The sequence below is a fragment of the Canis lupus genome, chromosome 24, assembly GCF_003254725.2.
Source record: "Canis lupus dingo isolate Sandy chromosome 24, ASM325472v2, whole genome shotgun sequence".
NCBI lineage: Eukaryota > Metazoa > Chordata > Mammalia > Carnivora > Canidae > Canis > Canis lupus.
The window spans coordinates 36,965,035-36,984,083 of NC_064266.1; the positions used below are offsets into that span (position 1 = coordinate 36,965,035).

At 45.2% G+C, this 19,049-nt stretch overlaps 1 long non-coding RNA gene across 1 annotated transcript in view; it reads left to right on the top strand.

The window, feature by feature from the left end:
* LOC112674113 (uncharacterized) overlaps positions 1–14,308 on the top strand; it is a 30,659-nt gene extending 16,351 nt beyond the window's left edge. The window contains exons 3-4 of the long non-coding RNA XR_003145228.2: positions 4,122–4,197; positions 14,067–14,308. This is a non-coding gene — a long non-coding RNA (uncharacterized LOC112674113). The remainder of the gene's footprint in view (positions 1–4,121; positions 4,198–14,066) is intronic.
* The last annotated feature ends 4,741 nt before the right edge of the window (positions 14,309–19,049 follow it).

Genomic DNA, 19,049 nt, shown 5'->3' on the forward strand with positions numbered 1-19,049 from the left:
GCAGCCCAGCTGCCCCCAACTTGCAACCAATGTGAAACATGCATGAGAAATAAACCTGTGTTTTTAACAGCCCAGGGAGATTGGGCGGGGCGGGGGGGGGGGGGGTATTGCAGCTGACCCTTACCTGAGTTGATGATTCAGTAGAGTTAAAATGTTTCCATTGAAACTAAACACACTTAGGTAAAATTAATGTGCTCATTTAAAGAAAAACATTCAGTAGACAAGGTGCAGGCAGCAGGGGACATACACGATGCAGATGGCTCATTTCAGAGGCTTCCCCCAAGGCACCTCCCAACTGACATTTCAAACCCCCATCTGCCTCCCACTATGTAGCCAGAGTGAGTTTTCTGAAGTGCAGATCTCTTCAGTTTCCTCTCCTGCTCTCACTTCTTCGATGGGTCCCTTGTGGGTCCCAGATAAGTCTTCGATCTTCGTCCTGACCCACCAGGCCTGTCATAGTCAGCTCCTTCTTCTCTTGACCTCTTGCACTCCCTGCTCTAGCCACAATGATTTCTGTTACTCTTCAAACACAGCTCCTGCCTGAGGGACTTCCCACTTGCCATTCTCTCCACCTGTGATGCCCTTCCTGGAGATAGAAACATGGTAGTTTGCACACTTGCACACTCCCCAAGGTGTCTGCTTAAATAGTACTTACTCAAGGAGTTCTTCCCAGAACATCCCATATAAAATAGCAGTTCTTCATTCTCCTGTCCCCTCATCCTGCATTTTTTTCCTCATCACCTATTACCCTCGAACATATTACTGCTTTTTTTTTTAAGATTTTGTTTATTTATTCATAAGAGACACACAGAGAGAGGCAGAGACATAGGCAGAGGGATAAGCAGGCTCCCTGTGGGGAGCCCTGTGTGGGACTGGATCCCAGGACCCTGGGATCACGCCCTGAGTCAAAGGCAGACTCTCAACCACTGAGCCACCCAGGTGCCCCCTACATATTTCTTTATTGTCTGTATCCCCATTAGAATATTAGCTCCTTGAAGGCAAGCATTTATCTGATATTTTTGTTTGTTTCTTTACTGTTGTAGCCTCAGGGCCTAGAACACCGCTGAGCAGGTAGTAGGTGCTCAAAGTACTTGCTGAATGAAGGAATGAATAAAAGATGGCAAAGGTGGACACCAGCAGCTCTAAACCCAGGTGCACTAGCTTCAAATCCAGCTGCTAAAGAACTCCTCCTGCCAATGGGTCGGAATTGAGTCTCATTGGTTGCCACAGATCACATGTCTCTCCCTGAACCAATCACTGTGGCCCGGGAGGATGGAATACACTGATTGGCCAGCCGTAGATCCCATGCCCCTATTTAAGTCCAGAAGTGGTCTGAGCTCCATCTAATCTGTGTGTGTGGACTGAAGAAGAAGGAGGGGTGCTTTATAAGAAAACTGTGGTGCTTTTTGTTTGTGCTTTTTTTTTTTATTTGAATTCAATTTGTCAACATATAGTATAACACTCAGAGCTCATCCCATCAAATGCTCCTTAGTGCTGGTCACCCAGTTACCCCATCCCCCCACCCGCCTCCCCTTCTGCAACCCTTTGTTTATTTCCCAGAGTTAGGAGTTGCTCGTGGTTTATCTTCCTCTCTAATTAAGAAAACTGTGATCCTATGATCAGAGAAGGAGGAAAGGGATGCTAGGTAGGCAAAAACAAACAGGTAAGTTACCACCCAGCCGAGTCCCTAGGACTTAGTAAGGAGCCTTATTTGGGATAAAGTTGTATTCAGGTTGGGGGGGGGTGTGGATGGGGGGAGGAACTCTGTTAATACTAGAGCTAGAGCTAGAATTAGGAGCAGGTGATCAGGGTACTCCGTAGATGCCAATATATCCGTGACATTAAAACATTGTTGAAAGAGATGATAAATTGGGAACCAAAAGTAATCTTAATTTTCTGCGTGCAACTTCTTACATAATCAGCAAATATTAAGCTCTCTACTGACACTGAGGATGACACCCTTGAGGAAAGATTTAAAAATAAACATTGTTGGCTCTAATCTGTTACTGTTGATTAGTTTGAGAACCCACATGTGCTTATTGCATGATACGACCATAAGGCATACCACAAACCCCACAACCAGCCAAGTGAGGCCTCCTGAAATTGGCAGTCATGGTCAGCTGAAATTCTGAAACCATATGGCATAGTGGCTGTTATTGGGAATGAGTAATCTACTTGGTAGAAATAATCGAAATCCTGAACTCTTTAATAATGCCTCCAGTGGTAGAGTCTGAGAGTTGACCCCCAAGATCAGTTTAGCCCTTTTATAATGACAGAAGCCCATGGCTGCTCAGAATGAAGACTACATTTCCCAGCCTCCTTTTCACCAAAGTGGGCATGTGACTGAGGTATGGCCAATGAGATGTGAGCAGAACCTGGGAAAACAAACATGGTGGTCAGCCATTTGGTTTTTGGGTTTTTGGGTTGCTCCTTCAGCTGGCTGCTGAAGGAGCAATAAGTTAGGGATCCAAGCCTCTGACCCAAGGCTCTGCAATGATGTAGGGCCACCACCTTAACTCAGGCTTCTGTGGGAAAATGAACCTTGTATTTCTGTCTCATGTCTCTGGACCACGCAGATGAAATGATATTCAAATTATATTCATACCTCTAAAGAAATTGGTCTGTCTTGGAAAAGTCCATAAAATATATACATGGAATAAATCATTTAAAAAAAAAAGAACACATAGAAGTACACAGCTTTGATTCACTTATATCAGGTTATTCCTTTTCAATACAAACATGCTTAATGCCTACTTTCAATATATACTTAAAACCAACTAAAGGAAGATACCTTGCCCTGGGTGCCCTTGTAACATAGCTACTTTCACAAAACCATTCTTTGGCACCTTTTTTTTTTTTTTCAAGTAATCTTCATGCCCAGGGTAGACCCCAAAGCAGGGCTTGCACTCTAGACCCTGAGATCAAGACCTGCGTCATGATCAAAAGTTGGACACCCACCAACTGAGCCACCCAAGCACCCTTCTTTGGCAACTTTCACATAAGTTCTCCAGGCTCTGATTCCTCAAGCTGGCTATGATTGCATATGGGTAGTATTTTAGAAATGCAGATTCCTGGGCCTTGGCCAATTAATTTGAAGAAGTAGAATATTAGGAATTTGTCATTTTAAAAACACTCCCCATCTCACTAGCTGTGTGGCCTTGGGCAAGTTATTTAGCTTCCCAGTGCTGCCGTTTCCTTATCTGTTAAATGCTATCAGTAATAGCACCTGCCACCGTAGGGCTGTGGTGAGGGCAAGTTTATGTCATGTTTTGTACAAAACACCTGCTATAGCACCCAGAACAGAGTAGGAACTACATGTGTTACTTACCTTTACACCCATTGGCAAGAGTGTAAATTGGGGCAAACATTCTGAAGGACCATTTGCACTACCTACCAAGATGGTAAATATGTACTTTGAGACCCAGCAACATGGTTGAAAACTCAGCCTACAATTACTCTCATCAGTCCAGCTCTGTGTGCAAGCACACTCATTGTAGCACACACTTACTCTATGAGTGTGTATTGAGCACCCACAGTTTAGTCAGGATGGAATAGGATAGGCTGCAGCAGCAGACTCCCAAATCACAGTGACTCCATACAGCAAAGGTTTATTCTTGCTTTCATATTATGATGCAGACTGATTACCCTTCACCTTGTTGCTCTGCCATCTGGAACAGGTGATCTTGGAGATGGACACAGCAGGCAAAGAGAGCTAGAGGTCTCGTGGCAGTTTTTAAACTCTAGGCTGGCAGTGGCTTACATCACTTCTGTACATCCCATTAGGCAGAAATGAGCCACACAGTTTGAACCTAATTGCAAGGGAGGCTGGGGAAGGCAGAGATCATAGGGATGTTGAGTGAGTGTTGTCTCTGTAATATCTGCTCTTTTCAAGGGACTGTTGTCAGAGCTCACACAGGGGTGAGCAAGAGCAAGAGGATCCCTGCCCTCACGGGGCTTCCCTTATAAAAACTTCTATTCTAAACACAATCCCAGCCTATGTCATTTTGTACTTGAGCAAGATTATCTGAAGGATACATTTTCAGAAGATATATGTATTTGTCACTTTGATAGATATGGTCCAATTGCCATAGGATTGTGCCAATTTCCACTTCCACCAACAGGTACAGGAGCGCTGTTTGTCCTGCAATCTTGCCAGCACAAGGTGTTATCTGACTTGGATTTTTGCCAATCTGATAGGTGAGAAACGATCTCTCTGTGTACTTTTAATTTGCATTTTTCTTATTATAAAGGAGGTTGAACATCCTTTCATATGTTTATGAGCAATTTGTATTTCCTTCTCCATGAACTGTGTGTGCATATCCCTTGTCCATTTTTCTACCCACATTATTAAATGAAAAAAACAAAGGAGCAGAACAGAATGAACATTGTAATGACTTTTGTAAATTAAAAGCAAAGCGGGATGCCTGGGTAGCTCAGCAGTTGAGCGTCTGCCTTTGGCTCAGGGCTCAGGGCATGATCCCTGTCCAGGGATCAAGTCCCACATCGGGCTCCATGCAGGGAGCCTGCTTTTCTCTCTCTCTCTCTCTCTCTCTCTCATGAATAAATAAATAAAATCTTTAAAAAAAAGCAAAGCAATATTTTGGCATATACACATAAATGTTCTTATATATGCATAAAAGTTTTCTACAGGCAGCCACAGGAAACTGTTAATAAGGGAATCTATGAGCCTAAAAAAGGTTAATTATTTTAAATTATTTTAATTCCCTGAATTTGAGGATGTTTATACCCGAGTGCTATTTTTTTGAACCTTTTTGAATGATGTCACTTTTCTAACCATGTATACATATTGCTCGTGTTATTTTTTAAATGTCAGTAAGGATTATTTGAACTTTCTTTTTTTGCCTTTATATTCTCTTCTATTTTAAAATTCTAGGGATCCCTGGGTGGCGCAGCGGTTTGGCGCCTGCCTTTGGCCCAGGGCATGATCCTGGAGACCCGGGATCGAATCCCACGTCGGGCTCCGGGTGCATGGAGCCTGCTTCTCCCTCTGCCTGTGTCTCTGCCTCTGTCTCTCTCTCTGTGATTATCATGAATAAATAAAAAATTTTAAAAAAATTCTAATGTATGTTATTTTTTTAAGATGTTATTTATTTATGAGAGACACACAGAGAGAGGCAGAGACACAGGGAGAGGGAGAAGCAGGCTCCCCGCGGGGACCCGGATGCAGGACTGGATCCCAGGACCCTGGGATCACGACCTGAGCTGAAGACAGATGCTCAGCTATTGAATAAGGCGTCCCTGGGTAGGCGTCCCTAATGTATGTTATTTTCAAAAAAGTTTTTAGAAGCACATTGTATCTGCAGAAAATCACCATCAGGAATTGAGGCCAGTCCCAGAATTTAGTTCAAGTCTTGCACTTTTTAAGTGCTCAAGAAAATTTGTTGGGTTAAAGAAATGAACGCTTCTCTTTAACTAAACCACCAAAAGCCCTCCAGATGTGGAATTACAATATTCTTTTGTTTTTTAAGATCAACAGAAGAGAGACCAAAGTTGCCTTGCATAGGATTTTTCCTTTAATTTTCTCTCTTTTTTTTTTTTTTCCTGGTGAGGAGGCTGCTGCCTTTGTCCCATAAAGTCAAAGGCAGCAGGAAACACTGGTAGGAATTTTCTGGTGATGATGCTTCCCTCTTAATAATGCCTGTCAGTCGCGAGGTTTTATCTCATTGGTTGAGTTGGGGTCACGTGGCCACCTCAGCCAATCACTGTTGCCAGGGAGGGGACCACTGATTGCTCACACCCACTCCCTGAAGCCAGAGGTGGAATCTCCACTCCTAAACCAGGTGGACGAGAAACAGTGGAGGTGTGGTTCTGCCCAAAGGAAAACTGGGGTGATAATGCCAGAAGAAGGAACAACAGATGCCGGAAGGCAAAAACACCACAACCACCACAAACACCTACTATGCAAGCTGCTGGGGATGTGTTGGTGAACAAGACAGCTCCTCAAGGAGCTGACATCTTAGTGAGAGAGAAGAAGAAAGAAGAAAGAAGAGAAGAAGAAGAAGAAGAAGAAGAAGAAGAAGAAGAAGAAGAAGAAGAAGAAGAAGAAGAAGAAGAAGAAATGTTTTTAAAACTACAAATTACAGTAAATTTTGTGAAAGCCACAGACAATGGGCTGAGATGGAAAATAATTTGACTAGGATGGTCAGAGAGGAAGTGACATTTAAACCAAGAAGGAAGGATAAGAAACAGTCATATAGTCCTAAGGGACTAAATAAATAAATAAATAAATAAAGATGAATCCCTACTTCACACCTAAACCAGGACCAACTCCCAGTAGATCATAGACTTAAACATATAAAGTGAAACCACAAATGTAGTAATATAAAACTGGTATAAGTCTTTTATAACTTCAGACTGTAAGAGACCTTTTTAATAACGAAACAAAGCCCAAATGTCCTAAAATGAAAAATAGATAAATTTAACAGCATAAGAATGTTTTAAAAATGATCTTTATGGCTAAAAATAACCTTACTAGATTAAATGCCAAGAGACAAATTGGGCTAATTTGGGCTAATCACAAAGGGCTAATTTACTTAATATACAAAGTGTTCCAATAAATAAGAATAAAATGAACAACTTGGTAGGAAAATAGGCAAAAAAGATTATTCACAGAGAAGGAAAAATGAATGGCTGTAAGCATATGAAAAGATGTTTAATTTCATGCATTATGAGAGAAATGAGATATCGTTACCCCCACCCCCACCCCCAGCCATTAGATTAACAAAAATCCTAGTTTGACAATCCACAGTATTGGTATCAGAAAATCAGCAATTCCCCTTAAAAAAAAAAAAAAAAAGTGGCAGTATTCATTAAATTTAAAATGCCCTTACCTGCTACACTAGCAATTCTGCTTTTGGGAATTTATTTTTTAATTTAAATAAATTTATTTATTTATTCATGAGAGACACAGAGAGAGAGGCAGAGACACAGGCAGAGGGAGAAGCAGGACCTGGGATCACCATCTGAGCCGAAGGCAGATGCTCAACCACTGACCCACCCAGCTGCCCCTGCTTTTAGGAACTTAAATTACAGGTTAATTCATACATATGCTAAATGACATATATATATTATTCACTATATGTTGTTTTTAATAGCAAAGAAGGGGGGGACAATCTATCGAAAAAAGGTAGAAAAAAAAATGACAGTCCATCTGCACAATATAGTGTTCCCTGGTATAAAAGAAAGAGGTGGCTGTATATGAACTGGCAAGTAAAACTCATGCCTGGGTTTCCTAAGAAAACAAAACAACGTGCAGAACCATGTGTATAGCATGTACTCATCTGTAACATTTTAGGAGGGTGGAGGGGAAAAGAATATAGGTTAGTCTTTGCTCATATATGCAAAAAATACATTAGAAGGATCTGCAGGGGTTTAGTAACCCATTGCTGGAGGAAACGGCATATACAAAAGGCCCCAAGGTAAAAGAAAAAAAAAAAAGTTGAGGGGGTGGATTCCAAGTGTGCCTGGAAAAGACGACATGGGACAGGTGGTGGCCAGATGCTACAGAGCCTTGTCGACCACTGTTTAGGAGTCTAATCTCGAGTCCAAATGCAGCAGGAAGACATTCAAAAGGAGAACATGATCCAATTCACATTTTAAGAACATCTTGCTACCATTTGGAGAATTTTGTTGGAGGAAAGCAAGATGGAAACATGGAGACCAATTAGGAGGCTGGACCATGAGCTACAGGAGAGAGAAGGTGGACTGGACCTGGAGCTGGTGGTGGAGCTGGTGTGGAGCAAGCAGGCTTCAAAGACAGTTCCAGGTTGGAATCTGTGGGTTGGATGTGGCACCAGAAGAGGCAGTGAAGTCAAGGGAAGACGGGAGCCTGATCTCTGGCTCACATACAGGTCGTGACAGTGGTGACTGAGCTGGGAAGCCTAGGGAAGGGCCCTAGGGTTGGCTTGGGATGGAGGTGCATTCCAGAGGAGGGCATGTTAAGGTTGAGGGGTCAGTAAAACATCTATCTGGCAACGTCAAGTATGCAGTTGGGCTCTTGAGTCTGTATTGGGGGCAGCCAGGAAGAAGTGACATGACTTACACAGAATAACAAGGACAGATCCCACATGGATTCCAAGTTGGGGCCCCATGCCTACTCAGAGTCATGGGTGGCTCAGTGGCTGAGTGTCTGCCTTTGGCTCAGTTCATGTTCCCAGAGTTCTGGGATCGAGTTCCGCATCAGGCTCCCTGCATGGAGCCTGCTTCTCCCTTTGCCTATGTCTCTACCTCTACATTATGAATAATGTGTGTCTCTCATGAATAAATAAGTAAAATCTTAAAATAAATAAATAAATACATACATACATACATAAAATCTTAAAAAAAAATAAAAATAAATAAAAATTAAAAAGAGAAATAAGTAATATAAAAATTAAGGCTTCAATTACCTTATTATCTATATAATCATTTTTCCTTAAGTTTAGAAAAAAATGAAATACTTTTAGGGATAAAAATTTTTTTATTTGAATTTTGAACATTCTTTCATGGTCATTTCTTTTGCTCCCACTAAATGAATGTCAAATTGCATTTAAATGTTGTATTTAATAACTCACGTCTTCCATTTAAAAAAATGTCTTGGTGGCACCAGATGCCTCTGAAGGACGGGACTGAGCATAGGAGCCTAGCTGGAAGTTGACATAAGAAGGCTCTTGATCCCCTCTGCCAGCTATGCAGCCAGGTGACTGCCTCTCCTCCTGGCAGAGGTCTGGGGACTACCTTCTGGAGACTTTGGGATAGAGAGGAGGTGGGCATTAGGGATGTCAGACATTGCAGAAGCTAGGAATGAGGCCAGGAGCTAGAAACAAAATAGTCAGACCCAGCTCCCTTCCCTCGTTCTGCTTCCAGAACACAGGCAGCCTGGCTCCAGCAGGAACCCCAGAGAATCCTCTATGGAGAGGTGGAAGTGGACCTCTCAGCAAAAAGACTGATAGATAATGACATTCGGGTCCCAGGATGAAGAAGCTGGCTCACAGCCCAGCCACATTACAGCAAAACACATGGAGCTTCCAAACAGTTTTTAGTGCCTCCTTCTCAAAAATGAATAGAGGTCCAACGAGTCCCTGACATCTGAGAAATGCCTCTAGCATGAAAGACAGACCAACATCAACAAACAGTAAAAGGGGTCTGGGAATAAACCAAGATATTGCAGGGAGCCTATGCAAAGGCATCCCGATTGGAGCCCAGGGACTAGGAATTATATCCCAATTTCGTCACTAGCAGGGCTGCCACATACAATTGTGCAAGTCACAGACCGCCCAACTCTAAGGGGAATGATATGGTTTTATGTTATGGCTTATGTAGATGGTCCCTGACGGGTGGTTCAGCACATCACTATATAGGGTACCCTGGCCTGCTCTCTGTTCCTGAAAGGTAATAATAATAGAACCTCACACTGAGGAGCTCCTGGAGGGCAGACAACCATCTCCGTGTTTCATGTCACCTAAGTCTGACATACCTCTATTGAGTTGGCTCCCTGTAAATGTTGACTAAATAAAGGAATTAATATGTGAATGAGTAGGTGAGGGAGAGAGTGAATAGGAGTTCAGTGATTTACAGCGTCCACAGCACTCCCACAACCATCACAAGGTCTTAGGAACACCAGCAGCTTAATGGAGGAGCCACGAATCCAGGCTCTGGAGGCAGAAAGCCTACTTCAAATCCCTTTGAGCCTCTGTCCCTTCATCTATAAAATAAACGTGATAAGAATGACACCTGTCTAAAAGTGCCATTGTGAGGATTAACTGAATGCATAATAAGCATTTAACAGGGGCCTGACCCAGTCTTGTCAGTTAGAATTAGATTTGACTATATAGGAGATCCCTGGGTGGCTCAGCGGTTTAGCGCCTGTCTTTGGTCAGGGGTGTGATCCTGGGGTCCCAGGATCAAGTCCCACATTGGGCTCCCTGCATGGAGCCTGCTTCTCCCTCTGCCTGTGTCTCTGCCTCTCTCCCTCTCTCAAATAAAATCTTTAACAAACAAAAAAAGATTTGGTTATATAAACCAGAAAACCCAAGTAAGTGACTTAAACAAGATAGAGCTTCATCTCCCCCTCCCTGTCCCTGTGCATGTACTTAAGAAATTAAAAGGTGTGGTATCCTGAGTTGGAATGATGAACAGTCATCAGAGTCCTAGACTACACCCTTTTTGCTCCACCAGCGTCAAGATTGCCAAATGAACCAAAATAGCTGCCAGAGTGCCAGCCATCAGGGCCACATCCCAGGCAGAATGAAGAAGGAAGCAAGGCATATTCCTGCCATCCGCTCCACCCAACAATTTCTGCTTGCTTCTCCCTTAGCTGTATGGGGGACACATTATTGCCCAGGACAAATTCAGGGTCTGTTAGCAAGAAATGGATTGGGAGAAGAGTCAGCCATCTCTGTCACATGAAGTCTCAATAAATGTTCACTATTGTTATTGTTGTTGTTAGCCCAGTTTTAGAGAGGAGAAATGTGAAGCTCAGAGAAATTAGCTAATTTGCCCAGGGTCTTACTCGATTCATTCAGGTATTAACTATACGCCTACTATGTGCTAGTCCCTTAGGATACAAACGCCGAATAAGACCTGGGCTCTGGAGATGCCTGGGTGGCTCAGTGGTTGAGGGTCTGCCTTTGGCTCAGGCCATGATCCCGGGATCTGGGGATCAAGTCCCACATCGGGCTCCCTGCAGGGAGCCTGCTTCTCCCTCTCCCTGTGTCTCTGCCTCTCTCTCTTTCTCTGTGTCTCTCATGAATAAATAAAGTCTTTAAAAAAAAAAAAAGAAAAGAAAGACATGGGCTCTGCTCTCAAGGATATGAAATCAAGTCATTTCAAAGAGCATGGGAAGAACACTCACCCCGATGGCCCAAAGGACAGAGTAAGGGCACTGGGCTGGAGTCAGGGAGGGCTTCCTGGAAGAGGTGGAGATCCTCATCGTGGGGATAACAATCGTACACAGGAGCGTGGAGATAATTAAGTGGTATTTGCCAGTGCAAGCTCAGCATAGTGCCAGGCACACAGTCCTACTATCATCACCATTATCCTCACTATTATCTCGCTCTCTTCTCGGAAATACAGCCACTTCTTAACTTCAGGATATTTTACAGCTGAAATTACTTTCAAAGGGTGTCGACTTCTAATATGTCTTTAAGACAGCAGAACAACAGGAACAAAAAATGCCTCATTTTCTGTTGACTCCAGGCCAGAAACCGACCTTTGGGCATGATAAATTCATACCCTCGCAGGAAGAACAGGATTTTGAAAGCTGGCATCTGAAGTTTTTATCTCAAGCACCTAGCTATCGTCCTCTCTTGCTCAATAATAGGAAAGAAACAGCAAAGGGTTAAAAAAAAAAAAAAAAAAAAAACCTTAAAAAAAAACATCAAAATAGGGTTTGGTTCTCCAGAAAAGGCCAGAAGAACTGAAGCTAATTCACATTTTACTCAAGCAACCCCAAGAGAAACCAAGTTTCCTGGAAGAACGAAAGGCAAGACAGGCGCTGTTTAAAAGCAAGCTCAAAGTGAAACCAGATTACGTGGGGGCCACGAGGCCTCCTCAAAAATAGCATCTGTCCCCTGGATATTTTGGGAGTGTCCTGGGCAGAGCACCGCAAGAGCCAGGGGCCTCTGTGGACATCTCCAGGGACGCACCTAAAGAATGTATCGCCCGGCCTCCCCTTGACCCCAGGCCCCAACCGGGCCCCAGAGCTGTGTCAGCAGCAGCAGAAATGGTACAGAGATAAAGGGAGATATTAAACACCCAGAAATCATCTTCTAATTTAGGAACCGGGCTGCAACATATCTGTCTCCCTTAATGGCCCGAGTTGGGAATTTGGATTTTGAACCTCTTCCCTGCCGGGCGGCCAAAACATCTTCATGTATTAATAGACAGCAAGCGGGAGGCTGCGGAGATGGGAGGGCCGTGGGTCTGAGATGATCTGGAATCAGGAGGTGAAGACCAGCCAGGCCTCCCTGGGCCTCTTGGCTTAACCACCTCCCCACCGCTGCTCCGTCGCTGTGGTTAGTAAGCACCTTAAGACTTGCACCAGGAGGGTGCGAGCCCTCCACGACGTCCTTCCCCGCATCATCAGAGGCAAATTGGAATCGTTTTCCTCATTTTGCTCAAAAGAGAATGAAGTCCTGGGTGAGCGAACCAGAGTCGAAAAATTGTCAGCACAGAGGGAGACAGCAGGATGTGGGTAGGAATCCGGCAGACACTGATTGTAGCCCAGTTTAAAGGGCTTGCGGGTCTAAATCCAGGATGTGTGCTTTATTCCCCAAGAAGTGGTAGAGGAGGGTGTGTGTGTGTGTGTGTGTGTGTGTCTGTGCTGCGATGTCCATGTGGTATTTCTGTGTTTGTGCATTTGTCTGTGTGCTCCCGTGTGTTTCTAGGTATGTCTGTGTGTCTGTCTGTGTAAGAGGAGGGGCAGAGGGAGAAGAGGGAGAGGATCAGGAGACAAGGAAGAGATGGGTTACTAAAGCGTAGAATGGCAAAGCTAGAAGGCCCTTGAAATCATCTAGTCTGGTCTGGGCAGCCCGGTGGCCCAGAGGTTCAGCACTGCCTTGGCCCAGGGCCTGATCCTGGAGACCCAGGATCGAGTCCCACTTGGGGATCCCTGCATGGAGCCTGCTTCTCCCTCTGCCTGTGTCTGTGCCTCTGTGTGTGTGTGTGTGTGTGTGTGTGTGTCTCTGTCTCTTGTGAATAAATAAAGTCTTTAAAAACAAATAAATATAATCATCTGGCCTAGGGCAGGGCGATGGGGTGACTGGGTGACAGGCACTGAGGGGGGCACTTGACGGGAGGAGCCCTGGGTGTTATACTATATGTTGGCAAATCGAACTCCAATAAAGAAATACACAAAAAATTAATGAATAAATAAAAAATAAAATCCTCTGGTCTACACTGAGATCCCGTTGTTGACTTTGGTAGGTGTGATAACAGCGTGGTGATTCATTAAAAAATGTGATCATCAAATATTTGCTGATTAAATGACAAGAGCCCTGCGATTTGCTTTAAAATACTTGAGCAAAGAAAGAATAAGTTGAGGGGAGGGAGAATAAAAATGAGGAGCGCCTGGCTGGATCAGTCAGAAGAGAGCACGACTTTGATCATGACGATCGCGGGGTCATGAGTTCGAGCCCCATGTTGGGTAGAGAGATTACTTAAAAATAAAATCTTTTTTGAAAAAAGAAATTGGCAGGGACGCCTGGGTGGTTCCGTGGTTGAGCGTCTGCCTTTGGCTCAGGACCCTGGGATCGAGTCCCACATCAGGTTCCCCACAGGGAGCCTGCTTCTCCCTCTGCCTGTGTCTCTGCCTTTCACTCTTTGTGTCTTTCATGAATAAATAAATCATTTTTTTTTAAAAGGAGATTGGTAAAACATCGATAATTGTTGAAGATGGATACGGAGATGTTATGTGATTCGATTTTTGCATATGTTTGATATATCCATGCATTTTAAGTCAGGTATACCAGTCACTGCAAACTATTATCCTGGCAAACGCACTCATAAAAATCTTTATAAAAATTGAACTGGTTGCCGATACCTAGAAATGGGAGTTTGCATGGAAAAATCTGGACATCCAGCTTTTCTTGAAAACATCAGAAGCTTTTGTGACTCTGGTCCCGTAGGCCCTTTCGATAACAAAGCCGCAAGAAACCCCCCCTTTAGTTGGGGTCTTTGTTCTCAGTTTGCCACAGTCCCCACCCTGACTCCAATCGTCACTCTTAGGTGATGGTTTCTCTTTTAGTAGAAATAAGAGGAAAGTGAACAAGTTCTCTTGGAACAAACACAGTTATTTACCATCCAAATGTCTAATCTCCTCTTTTTTCTCACAAATAGAAACTCTTACATGGGGAGGTGGTGATATATTTAAAAAATCACATTTCCCAGCTTCTCTGGAATCTGTGAGTGTCCCAGTGTTTCTGCATTAGGGATGATTTTTGGTCGTCACACCTAGGGAGGGGGAGTGCTACTGACACCTAGTGGGTAGAGGCAGCGATGCTGCAAAACATCCTCCAAGGCTCAGGACAAGCCTCCCCCTGTTAACAGAAGACAATTATTCCATCCAGAACGTCCATAGTGCTGAGAGCTGCAGTCAAGTGGTCACACGTGTTAGAAATTGCAGTGGATGGTGGGACTTCCAAGAAAGGCCTTTGGTGTCTTCTTCATTTTCCTTGTAATTGCAAACATGGCTGGAGCACAAGTAGCCGTTTTGTGACCCCGAGGAGGAAAGTTCTGTGCTAAAGATGGAAGGGAACGGAATCCCCGACAACATCATGAAGGTACCCCCCCTGCCCCTTTGAATGCTGACCTCCGGACTGGTTTTATGTAAGAGAAATACATCTCTAATTTGTCTAAGCCACTGGAGTCAAGCCTCTGTTACCATCAGCCAAGTGCAGCATCTAAATGATTTATCTCTGTGCCTGGTTTTCTATGCTAGCAGGGAAAGGAAAGTTAGACAAGAGGGCCAAACGTTTAATTTTTTTATTTTTTAAGATTTTATTTATTTATTCATGAGAGACACACAGAGAGAGAGAGGAGGGCAGAGGGAGAAATAGGCTCCATGCAGGGAGCCTGATGTGGGACTCGATCCTGGGTCTCCAGGATCAGGCCCCGGGCTGAAGGCAGCACTAAACCACTGAGCCACCCGGGCTGCCCTGAGGGCCAAATGTTTAAGTAAAAAAGGCAACAACCCAGCCCACTTCCCTGTTGATGTCACTTTTGGGCTCCTCGCAGGCATTTGGGTTTGCAGCTCCTGGGCCGGTCGGACCCCTTCACCAAAAATATGAGGAACAGAGGCCCTTAGCAGGTTAATCATGGCCGAGGGCTAATTCACAACCTGGTCCTTCTCACGTTTCCAAGAAGCCAAGTCTCATGAAACGGTGAAGAATGTGGTTTCTGGAGCCAGGCTGCCTTGGTTCGAACACTGACACCATTGAGTGGCTCTGTGACTTAGATGGCTCACTTAACCTCTCGGTCCCTCATGTCTCATCTGTAACATCGGGATGATGATAGAAGCATCTATTGCTTGGGATTGTTAAGAGGACTCACATCAGGGGATCCCTGGGTGGCTCGGCGGTTTAGCACCTGCCTTTGGCTGAGGGCGCTATCCTTGGGTCCCGGGATCGGGTCCTACGTCGGGCTCCCGGCACGGGGCCTGCTTCTTCCTCTGCCTGTGTCTCTGCCTCTCTCTCTCTCTCTCTCTCTCTCTCTCTCTCTGTCTATCATAAATAAATAAATAAATCTTTAAAAAAAAAAAAAAAAAAGAGGACTCACATCAGCCAGGGGTGATTCCCCCAGCGGGGGTAGAATTTTAGGAACAAACTGTTTATAAAGGTGTGGCTGGGGGGTAGGGAACCCACGGGGCTGCCACAACACCCCCAGGCTAGTAACAGGGGGTGTGTTACCACCAGGTAGTAACGGGGGGCATTCTAGCCCCTAAGACAGAAATAGGAGGTGTTCTCACCTAGGCCCGAAGGGGCAAAGAAGGAAGTGGTGTGTCCAATCTGCAGAGAAGAGGACCCCTGGAGAGGCACTCTGAGGGACCTGTGACCTTCAGTTGAGGGACACCGTAGCCCCTGGTGGCCCAACAGGACAGTTGGGGATTCAATACCCAGACCTACTATGCTTCCTTCTTCCCATCTCCTGCCAGTGTCTCTCACTGGTCAAACCCAATCAGAAGCCAGCAGGCAGGAGAGCCCTTTGATGCTGTCTACACAGGTCACAGAGCAGAGTTGTCAGGCTGGAGGAGGAGGATGGAGACCAGAGTTTGCATCCCCTACTCAGTGACTGCAAGCTTCTGGGTTGTGCAATAAGAAGGCATAGATGTGCCCTCCCCCTCTCCTTTTCTCACTCAAAAGATGGAATATGGATATGATGGCAGGAGCTCCAGTGGCACTGTTAGTCCACGAAGTGGAAGTCACATGTTAAGGTGCTAAGCAATAAAATAGCAAGAATCTGAATCCCAGACAAGGTAGGCCCACCATGGCCTACCCGACACTAAGCCATGGACTGTTCCATGAGAGAGGATCAAGCTTTTATTTTATTCAAGCCAGTTATTTTGGCTTCTATTAAAGCAGCTGAACTGATATCCTGAGCAGTACAAGGTTTAAATCAGGGATTTGCTCAGATTTTCGAACTATTTTAGGCTGAGCTTTTTTAAAACAAGAAGAAGTGATGGGAAAGTTACAGACTCTGCTCAAAAATACCATTAAGGAGGGGCTTCTGAGTGGCTCAGTTGGTTGAACATCCGGCTCTTGATCTCGGCTCAGGTCACCATCTCAGGGTCATGGGTTCAGGCCCCACACTGGGTGTGGAGCCTACTTTTAAAAAATAAAAATAAAACAAACCAAATAAAATACTGTTAAGGAATCTGCTCTCCAGGGAAATGCAACATAACACAGTAGGGGGCAGTATTTGGTGAAGGAAAAAAAATAGCTCCTTTTGAATTCAGATGTTCAGTAAGTCAACCTCACTTGTCAGTGTCCCAAACACTCCAAGCTCACAAAGGGAGCAAGAGAGCTGCCTCCTGGTAGCTATCAAACAAATCCTTGGATGAGCTCCGCTTGCACGGATGTACTGCAGGCCCCTCCCTGAGCCAACTGTGATGGCCAGTGTATTCAGCTTCTCTGGTTGGCTGGTGCTAAATCACATGCTCTGCGGGGTGGGGTGTCCCAGCAGCCTCCTGGATGGGGACAATTTAAAGATTGGCGGGATCCCTGGGTGGCGCAGCGGTTTGGCGCCTGTCTTTGGCCCAGGGCGCGATCCTGGAGACCCGGGATCGAGTCCCGCGTCGGGCTCCCGGTGCATGGGGCCTGCTTCTCCCTCTGCCTGTGCCTCTGCTTCTCTCTCTGTGACTATCATAAATAAAAAAAATAAAAATAAAAATAAAAAAATAAATAAAGATTGGGTGGTTGCACACTGGGAACGCAGGGTGCTGGGGACAGAGGAGATTGCAGTAGACGCAGGAGGGCCCCAACTAGCAAACATCCCCCATACTCACCAGTAGGCAAGAAGGAACATTTAGAACATTTAGAAAATTTAGAAAATAAGTGTCGTGGTCGGGGGTAGTTGCTGTGGGATTTCCCATCAGCCAACTCTGCAAGATTTCTTTTTGGCAAGTGAAAGCATTGAACCAGCCTGGCTCTTCCCTGCCAACATTGAAATGTGTGGGACTATCCAGAGAAAGGAACTAAATAGTTACAGGAGATGCCCCTGGCTAAAGACCCAAGGGACATTTCCAAAACTACCAACAGAGCCTCCTCCGTGTTTCTGTAACTTAGTGAAATGCAACAAAGGAGTTCACACGAAATACGGGGGGCGATGATGTGCCCAAGGGTAGGATGTGAGGCTTTTTAATGCCACGGGAAAGATGAGGTCCCTCCACCCAGGGGATAAGAGTCACCAGCTTCGGCTCCAAATGTGGTTACTACAGGACTGCTGTTTCATTGAAGAGCAGTTTGTTCCACCCTGTTCTTTGGGGAGATTTAAGGCAAAACAGTGATGGAATCCAATCCGTATCTTAGTTTGGAAACCCCCAACAGCAGAGCTTGTATCTTGGTTGGGGTTTCCCCAGAGGCAGACCCTGAGACAAAGATTCCAGGACAAATCATTTATTTGGAAGATGAAACACACCCCCATAGGGAAGAGGAAGGTGAGCTGAGGAATGGAGGGCAACCGAAATCAAGCAAGTTATCAAGACAATTACTACCGTGGGCAACTGGAACTTAATCCCGCCAGTGTGGAACACATGCCTCAGAGTTATCCCATGCGAGGGACCAGGGAGAGGGGGTATCCCATTCAGCATCTTCTCCCAGGAAGTGGGTGATGGATGCCGGGGGGTGGGGGGGAGCATGAATTCTCCAGCACTTCTAGTCTGCTTAACTCCAACAACCAGAGGGAAAACAGACACAAACTCATGCAGAACAAGGCAGATGCTAGCAACTGGAAGGTGGGCAGACGAGATTGGGCAAATGGTAATACCCAGGAACTGCGGACAGCAACTGCAAGTGGTTGCTGTCCCCAGATGCAAGTGGTGTACTTGGGAGCCGATCTCAGGAAGAACTTGGGAAAGTTAGGTGGGGAAGTAAGGACCCCCATTAAAGGGCATATCAATGAGCTGGTTCCCTTTACGGGCACCTGGGGGCCCAGTCCCAGTGGGGAACCTCTGGGAGATGATGCGGAGTACCCTTCAGAATTGTCTCTCTAGTGCAGGAACGAGGAAGCCAGGTCACTTAAGAACAATGGCCATCTCTCAGTGGTGGAAGGTGGTGGCCAGCGTCCTCAACTCTCAGGCACTCCCCCTGTGACCTGCTGCATGCACCCCCAGCACACAGGCCGTTGGCAGCAATACGAATGCTGGAGGTGGGAAGCCATAGGCATGTAGGGAACTATCCACCAAACCGCAGGCAGTCCTCCATGGTGGGCTGAAGGGGATGACAATGGGCACTGGTGCTGGCTGGAAAACTCAAGACAAGGAGGGAAAGGGGTGAAAGGTACAAAACCAACATTTACAAAGTGCAGGACACCTGTCATCCATTAGCACACTCAATCGTCTTTTTATAATTCCCATTTTACAGATGAGAAAGTGGGTTCAGCCAGGGAACGGGACTTGTTCTTGGTAGCATGGCAGTGCTGGAATCCCAGCTCAGGTTTACATTTGGCCCCCCCAAGTCCCAAGGGAAAGTCATCTAATTAAATGAGACACTTGGGTGCCAATAACAATAAAGACTAATGAGTCAGTGACCCTTGTCATTTCAAAACTACAGTTTTCATCTTATGGCTGCTGGGGACTGCCACAGCAGTCACACTGTTAACACTGGAACAAACAACTAAAAAAAGGGATGGCAACATGGCCGAGGCATAGACTGATGTCTGGATGTTCACGTAAGTCCACATAAATCCTATACTAGTGGTATTTGTGAGCATAACCATAAATGGCAAAAAAAATAAAAAATAAAAAAAAAAAAATAACCATAAATGGCAGGGCCAAAATATGTCCCTGGCTCTGCCATTTAATAGCTGTGTGGCCTGAGGAAGTCCCTTCATCCCTC